Below are 8,537 nucleotides of genomic sequence, written 5' to 3'. Positions count from 1 at the left end.
AAATTAAAGGAAACAGGGATACTCTGTGGGGACATTATGGTAAGCTGAGACTTTCAAAAGGACACAGCAGAGAGATAAAAAAGATGCTGGAGATATTTTTCTGTCTACCTTAATCTGGAGAAGGAGTGAGGTCCACCTGGCCTTGGAAGAGCAGAAGGGAAGTGAGGCTACTCTTTCGGGATTCTAAAATGCTAGAAAGAACTAAAAAGGTAATGAACGCTGCCCTTGAAAACCCCAAAGCCACCAAAACCATCACACTGACATCAGATGAAAGTGATCAAATTCAGGTTTTGCTCTCAACCTTCAATATGTTCCCTGTTATAAGAACAGAATCTCCTTAATTTGTGTCCCTGGTGCTGGCCAACAAGATAAAGGAAAAGCTGAATCTGAGCAGCTTAATTTTGAAGCCAGAGAGTGGCCAACACAATTAAGAGAACATCCAGTCTCTCAATAAGAGAAACAAATTGTTGCTCAATAGGAAACAGCATATATGGCCAAGGCCAAGTAAGTCATGTTAGGTTTGCTCAGTTCCATAAAGCAACAGGTTCCATTTTGGATGGGGGTAGCGCACATATCTAAGAAAAACCTCTGATAACAACTGTTTGAAAGAGTCACACAGGATCAATTTTCATTTCTCAATGTTCAGTAGAATTATAAATTAATAGTTCTAAAAAATAGGCATTCAGTATTTAGATGCAGGGTAAAGAGAATTTGATCAGTCTTAGGATTCCACATTTACAATGCACAATTGAATACTGAATATATTAAATTTTAAAATCTTATACAGGTATTGTAATGTATAAGGTTAAGGGACATTTAGAGGAAAATTAGTTTATTAAATTATAAAATTCTTAAGAATTTGGAAGGGTTGTCAGAAAATTAAGTATGTAAAATACATTAAAATGGTAAGTGTAGTTTAAAATATTTTTTAAAAATTTACTAAGTTTATATATGGTGCCAAATATTAATCAAATGCTTCTTAAAAAGTGATCAATAAAACTTGCTAAACTTATAATTAGCCAAATAACAGGTAATATCAGCTAGCTAGTGGAATAAGAAGCTCCAGAGCCTCCTTCCTCCTTAGAGATATCAGCTGAACAACAACACATAAACCAATTCTCTTTGTGAGAAACCCAAAATTTGGTTAAGAGGAACTTGCACCATAAATAAATATAAAACAAAGTGCATCAAAACTGGTAGGAAAATTCTTGGTGTTTCCTCATCACAGTCCAGCAAAATGCAGTGGGGCCAGGAGGAAACTCCAAGTTTCTGGCTTCTCACAATGAGGTTAAATAAACACTGGACCACAGAGTTAATGTTCCTACATTTCTGAGGGGCCTCATGAGAGACTGACTTCGGTCTTGCCTGAATCTCAGTGCTGAAAGGAAAGGGGTCCAGGCTAGCACCACTGAAAATAAAGGTGACATTCTAGGCCTTCCCACTAGCTCAACTCAGAATAAGCAAAAGAAAACCCCAAACTCCCAGCTTCTACTTGGGTTGGGAAAGAACTGGAGCATGTGCCCAACATTCTGGCTTGTCAAGCGGCGATCCAAGAGACCAGTTCTTTTCTCACATATTTGAAGCACTGATGGGACCTGGCATACTCTGAAAGCCAGGGGCTGCTGAGAACAACAGAAAGCTGGGAGGCTTGCAGCAGCTCCAGAAACACCGCAGTACAGTGGACAGACATACGAGGGAGCAAGAGATTACAAGTTTCTGAAGGAAGGAGTCAGCAATTTCCTCAGATTGGGAATTTATTCACAGAAGTCCAGAGAAGACACATCCATAGGAAAGGCTCAAGAGGCTCCCTTTATCTCTTGCCAAGCTGATTGGTGAAGTCAGTCTATACAGATTGTGAGAGGTGGAGGCTTTTTTCAAATATGTAGATCCTGACACAAACTTAAAAGACACATGAAAAAACAAAAAAGCATGGTTCATTCAAAGAAACAAAATAGATCTCCAAAAACAAACTCTAAAAAAAACTAAGGTGGCCTTGAGTTGCTTAACAACAGGGATACATTCTAAGAAATGTGTTACTAGGCAATTTTGTTATTGTGCAAACATCACAGAGTGTACATACACAAAGCCTACTACAAAACTGGAATATATAATATAGACTAATGCTCCCAGGCTACAACATGCTACTAAATTGAATCAAGCACAAGAGAAAAGGATACAATGAAGAAACTCGTTAAAAATGAGGTATGAAATGCTACTGCTTGACAGCAAACATATTTTTTTTCTAACTAGAAAAAATACAGTCTGAAGTAATGATAAAAAATAGTACAGCAAATACATAAACCAGTAACATAGTTATTACCATTATCAAGTATTTTATACTGTTCATAATTGTATGTGCTATACTTTTATACAACCAGCAGTGAAGTAGGTTTATTTACATTATCATAATAACAAACATTTGAATAATGCATTGCAAAATAATGTTACAATGACTATGATGTCACCAGGTGATAAGAATCACCCAAGTTCATTATGTTATGAGACCACCATCTTATATTTTGTCCATTATTGACTAAAACATATTTATGTTGCACATTATGGTTTATAAATTATCTTAAAAGTAATTTAAAATAACTTTCATAAAACTGTTCAACAGACACAAAAAAACAAAGCATTAACAAAGTGATAATATTAACAAATAAATAGAAAATATTAAAAATAACCAAATGGAAATTTGGAGCTGGACAATATAATAACCAAATTGAAAAATTCACTTGAGGGCCTAACCATAAGACTTTATCAAGAAGATAAAAGAATCAATGGGCTTGCAACCAGATCATTGAAAATTAGATAAACAAGAAACAGAGAAGAAACAAATGAATGACTGAATGAAAGGTTATGGTGAAGAAAGCCTAAAGGACTTATGGGGCATCATTAAATAAAGCAATATATGCATTATATGTTTCCAAGGAGGAGAGGGAGAAAGAGAAAGGAGAAAAAGAGGCAGAATATATATTTAAAGAAGTAATGTCAAAAAAATTCCCAAAGCTGAGGAAGAAAATGTACATCCATTTTTCAAGAAGCCCACTAGATTTCAACAAGGGTAGCTTGAGTTCACACCCAGACACATTATAATTAAATTGAAAAAAGTCAAGGACAAAGAGAGAATTTTGAAAGCAACAAGAGGAAAGCAATTAGTTACACAAAAGAGAGCCTCCATTAGATTATCAGTGAAATTCTCAGAAGAAACCTTGTAGGCCAGAAGAAAAGGGGATGATATATTTCAATATTATCTTTTAAGAACAGAAAAGACAATTTTAAGCCCTGGATGTTGTGGCTCAGTGGATTGAGCATCAGCCTGTGAACCAAGTGACTCTGGTTCGATTCCCAGTCAGAGCACATGACTAGGTTGCACGCCAGATCCCCAGTTGGGGGCACATGAGAGGCAACCACACATTGATGTTTCTCTCCCTCTCTTTCTCCTTTCCCTTCTCTCTAAAAACAGATAAATAAAATAAAATTAAAATTAAATAAAATAAAGTAACCTTGTTAAAAAATAAATTAATTAATAAAAATGGAGGAAAAAAAAGAAAAAACAATTTTAAAATGTATATGGTTCTACAAAGGACCTTGAATAGTTGAAACAATCTTGAGAAAAAACAACAAATCTGGAGGTATCACACTTCCTGACATATTAAAAAGTTACAATAATCAAAACATTATAATACTGGCATAAAGACTATCATATAGGTCAGTAAAACAGAATAGACAGCCCAGAAATAAACCTAGACATATGTAGTCAAATCATCTTCTACAAGGGTACCAAGTCTACATAAAGAAAAGCAAGTATTCTCTTCAACTAATGGTGTTGGGGAAACTGGATAGCCATAAGCAAAAAAATAATAATATTGGTCCCTTAATTTAAATCACACACAAAAATCAACTCAAAATAGATTAAGAACTTCAACAAAAGACCTGAAACAATAAAACTCCTATAAGAAGACATAGGAGGAAACTTTTTATAACATTGGCCTTGAAAATGGCTTCTTAGATATGAGCCCAAAACAGGCAACAAAAGCAAAAACAGATAAGTGATAATGCAGTCCCTTTAATGACAAGGAGGGTAATCTTAGGGAGAAAAATTTGATTCAAGGAAAATCATAATGCTCAGTGGTAGACTATAAAGTAGTGCAGCTAACCATCTTTAAAGTTTCTTTTCATTTAAAATTTGTTTTCATTTGAAAGTTAAACTATGTCTGTGGTTTCATCAAAGATGCTTAATTTACAGGCAAGAAGAATGTCAAATGCCTTGCAACTGGATGTCTTTCCAATAATATAGTCCTACAGATTTAGAGACTTGTTCGTGGGTTATGTTACACAAATTAACATGTGTTTTCTGTTCTCATAGAGCATAAGCCTAGGATCTCATTACCTGAGTGATTGTCTGTACATACGGGCCTCAGTTAATCCTGTCTGCATCGCTGCATCCTGAGACTCAATGGTTTGGCTGAACTAAGTGGCTGGGTTGGTGAAGAATGGGGTGGTCTGTGGGCTTCACTTTAAACTGGTTTCTCTTTTCTATCTTAATGGCTTGGACAGAAAGAGCCCAGAGGTCTGAGAGGGGGGGAAACCTAAAATATTTCCCTCAGCACAAACTAAGTATAATGGACAAAAGGGTTTTGGACAGGTGAGATGTGCCTGGCACACCTTCTACAGAGAAGCCCTCCTTTTCCCTAATGTGGGACATTAAAAAATTAATACCTGACTTTTGTCATCTAGTGATTATGGATTGAATGATTCCTTTTAACCCTGTTCCCAAATCTGTTGCTCCCAGAATACAACAAGGATGCCAGCCTGTTAAACCAAGCACACCATTGTCTGGGGATAGCCAACTGACCTGGAGTCTACACGATCCTTCCCCATGTGAGAAGGCCACCCTCCCCTGCACACCCCCACTCTTATTAGGGATTTCTGGACCCAAGGATAAGTAGAATGACGACCATGTCCAGCTTGAAGCAGCTAGAGAAGCTCAAGACCTTCACCCATTGTCCTTTATAAGATTATAAAGGGCCTTAAGTCTAAGAGGGAGGGATTGTTATTTTTTTATTGTTAAATTAATTAATTAATTTTTTTTTTAAAAGAAGAAGAATATATGAAAGGGTGAAGTGGGAGAGCTTGTATGTATGACCCACGGGCATGGACTTAGGGGGGGCTTGCAGGGGGAGAGGGGTGCTGGTGGAGGGGAGCAAAGGGAAAAAAAATTGGAACTATTGTAACAATATAATCAATAAAATATACTTTAAAAATATAACCTAGTAAATGCATTAAAAAACAGATAAGTGAGAATACATCAAACAAAAATCTTCTGTCAAGAAAACAAACAACATAGTGCAAAGACAACCTACAAAATGGAGAGAAATACTTGCAAACCACATATCTAATAAAGGTTTAATATCTAAAATGTATATGAAACTCATACAAGTCAATAGCAAAAAACAGTGCTCGCTTCGGCAGCACATATACTAAAATTGGAACGATACAGAGAAGATTAGCATGGCCCCTGCGCAAGGATGACACGCAAATTCGTGAAGCGTTCCATATTTTTTAGATGAAATAGACATAGCCCAAATGTCAGACATGGAATTCAAAACAATGCTGGTAAAGAAGCTCAATATACTCGACATCCTTAAAATCAACTATGACAACCTCCAAGGAAGTTACCAGCACCTCCAAGAAAATTACAGGGAACTTGCAGAGAACTACACCAGCATAAAAAAAGACATAGAAACTGTTAACAAGAACCAGGAAGAACTTAAGAATGCAATCTCTGAACTGAAAAACACAGTAGAATCAGTCAAAAGCAAACTAAATGAAGCAGAGGATCGGATTAGTGAGTTAGAAGATAATGTAGAGAAAAACTCCCAGACAATACAGCAAAATGAAAAAAGACTGAAAAAATATGAACAAGATGTAAGGGAATTACAGGATAGCATGAGAAGAAACAATATCAGGATCATAGGAATTAGAGAGGGAGAAGAAAAGGACCATGGAATTGAAAAACTGGTAGGAGAAATAGTGACAGAAAATTTTCCGAACCTGATGAGAGAAAAAGTTATACAAGTTCAGGAAGCACAGAGAGTTCCAATGAAGAGGAACCCCCAAAAACCCACTCCAAGGCACATCATAGTTAAAATGGCAACATTCCAAGACAAAGAGAGAATCCTAAAAGCAGCAAGAGAAAAACAGCAAATAACATACAAGGGAGCTCCGATAAGGCTATCAACTGATTTCTCAACAGAAACATTAAAAGCCAGAAGGGAATGGTCAAAAATATTTAAAGCAATGAAAAACAAAGGCCTACAACCAAGAATACTCTACCCAGCAAGGTTCTCATTCAAAATGAAAGGTGAAATAAGGAGTTTCTCAGACAAAGGAAGACTGAAAGAATACATCTCCACCAAACCAGCATTCCAAGAGATGCTAAAGGGAGTGTTCTAAGAAAAAAGAAGAAAAGAACAAGAGAGGAGAGGAACAGAGGTACAAAGGGAAATGAATAAATACACATCAATAATAACTTTAAATGTAAATGGATTAAATGCTCCAATTAAAAGACATAGGGTAACGGAATGGATAAGAAAACAGGACCCACATATTTGCTGTCTACAAGAAACACACCTGAAAACAAAAGATTTACATAGACTGAAAGTAAAGGGATATAAAAAAATATTCCAAGCAAACGGACCGGAAAAAAAAGTTGGGTAGCAGTCCTCATATCAGACAAAACGGATTTCAAAGCAAGGACAATAAAAAGAGACAAAGAAGGACATTTCATAATACTTAAAGGAACAATCCATCAAGAAGATATGACTTTGATAAACATATATGCACCCAACATAGGAGCACCCAAATACATAAAGCAAATACTAGAAGACCACAAAAAGGATATCAACAGCAACACACTCATAGTAGGGGACTTCAACACTCCATTATCAACAATAGACAGATCATTAAAGCAAAGAAACACCAAGGATATACAGGCATTGAAAAACACACTAAACCACATGGATCTAACTGATATATATGGAACTTTTCACCCTAAAGAAGCAAAATACACATTCTTTTCAAGTGCACATGGGACATTTTCAAAGATAGACCACATGAAAGGTCACAAAACAAGCCTCAACAAATTCAAGAAAATTGAAATCATATCAAGCATCTTTTCAGATCACAATGCCTTGAAACTAGAAATCAACCTCAGAGAAAAAAATCAAAGACACCCAAACTCATGGAGATTGAATAACATGCTATTAAATAATGAATGGGTTAACAATGACATCAAAGAAGAAATCAAGAAATTTCTAGAAACTAATGAGCACACAACAGCCCAAAACCTGTGGGAGACAGCAAAAGCAGTCCTGAGAGGGAAGTTCACAGCAATACAGGCATATCTGAAAAGGATAGAAGAATCTCAAATAAAAAACCTAACCATAAAGCTACAAGAACTAGAACAGCAACAACAAACAAAGCCTAGGGCAAGAAGAAGGAATGAAATCATCAAGATCAGAGCAGAACTAAATGACATAGAGACTAAACAAACAATCCAAAAGGTCAACAAAACTAGGAGCTGGTTCTTCGAAAAAATAAACAAAATCGACAACCCTCTAGCCAGTCTAATCAAGAAAAAAAGAGAGAAGACCCAAATAAACAAAATCAGAAATGAAAGAGGAGAAATCACGACTGATACCTCAGAAATACAAATGATAGTTAGAAATTACTTCAGACAATTGTATGACAAGAAATTTGACAATCTAGAACAAATGGACAAATTTCTAGAAACATACAACCTTCCAAAACTGAATCAAGAAGAAGTGGAAAGTCTCAACAGACCAATAACAAAAAAGGAAATTGAAACAGTAATCCAAAATCTCCCGGCACACAAAAGCCCTGGACCGGATGGCTTCACAGGCAAATTTTACAAAACATTTAGGGAAGAACTAACTCCTATCCTCCTCAAACTGTTCCAAAAAATCCAAGAAGAGGGGAAAATCCCAAACTCTTTCTATGAAGCCAGTATTATCCTAATCCCAAAACCAGGTCAAGACACAACAAAGAAAGAAAACTACAGGCCAATATCACTGATGAACATCGATGCTAAAATCCTCAATAAAATATTGGCAAACCGGATCCAGCAATACATCAAAAAGATCATACATCATGATCAAGTGGGCTTCATTCCAGGGATGCAAGGATGGTTTCATATTCGCAAATCAATAAATATAATACATCACCTAAACAGAATGAAAGACAAAAATCATATGATCATATCAATAGATGCAGAAAAAGCATTTGATAAAGTACAACACCCATTTATGATGAAAACACTCAGCAAAATGGGAATAGAGGGAGCATACCTTAACATCATTAAGGCTATATATGAGAAGCCTGAACCCAACATCATACTCAATGGACAAAAACTGAAAGCATTCCCCCTGAATTCAGGAACTAGACAAGGTTGTCCACTCTCTCCACTCCTTTTCAACATAGTGTTGGAAGTCCTAGCCACAGCAATCAGACAA

At 36.1% G+C, this 8,537-nt stretch overlaps 1 non-coding gene across 1 annotated transcript; it reads left to right on the top strand.

The window, feature by feature from the left end:
- Positions 1-5,459: 5,459 nt before the first annotated feature.
- On the top strand, positions 5,460-5,566 carry LOC150000231 (U6 spliceosomal RNA). The gene has a single exon (XR_016513869.1). It is a non-coding gene; the product is annotated as a U6 spliceosomal RNA (small nuclear RNA).
- Positions 5,567-8,537: the final 2,971 nt, after the last annotated feature.

This window comes from Furipterus horrens, unplaced genomic scaffold (genome assembly GCF_987537825.1).
Source record: "Furipterus horrens unplaced genomic scaffold, mFurHor1.1.pri manual_scaffold_10, whole genome shotgun sequence".
In the NCBI taxonomy this organism is placed as follows: domain Eukaryota; kingdom Metazoa; phylum Chordata; class Mammalia; order Chiroptera; family Furipteridae; genus Furipterus; species Furipterus horrens.
This window is presented reverse-complemented; position numbering and strand designations above follow the sequence as displayed.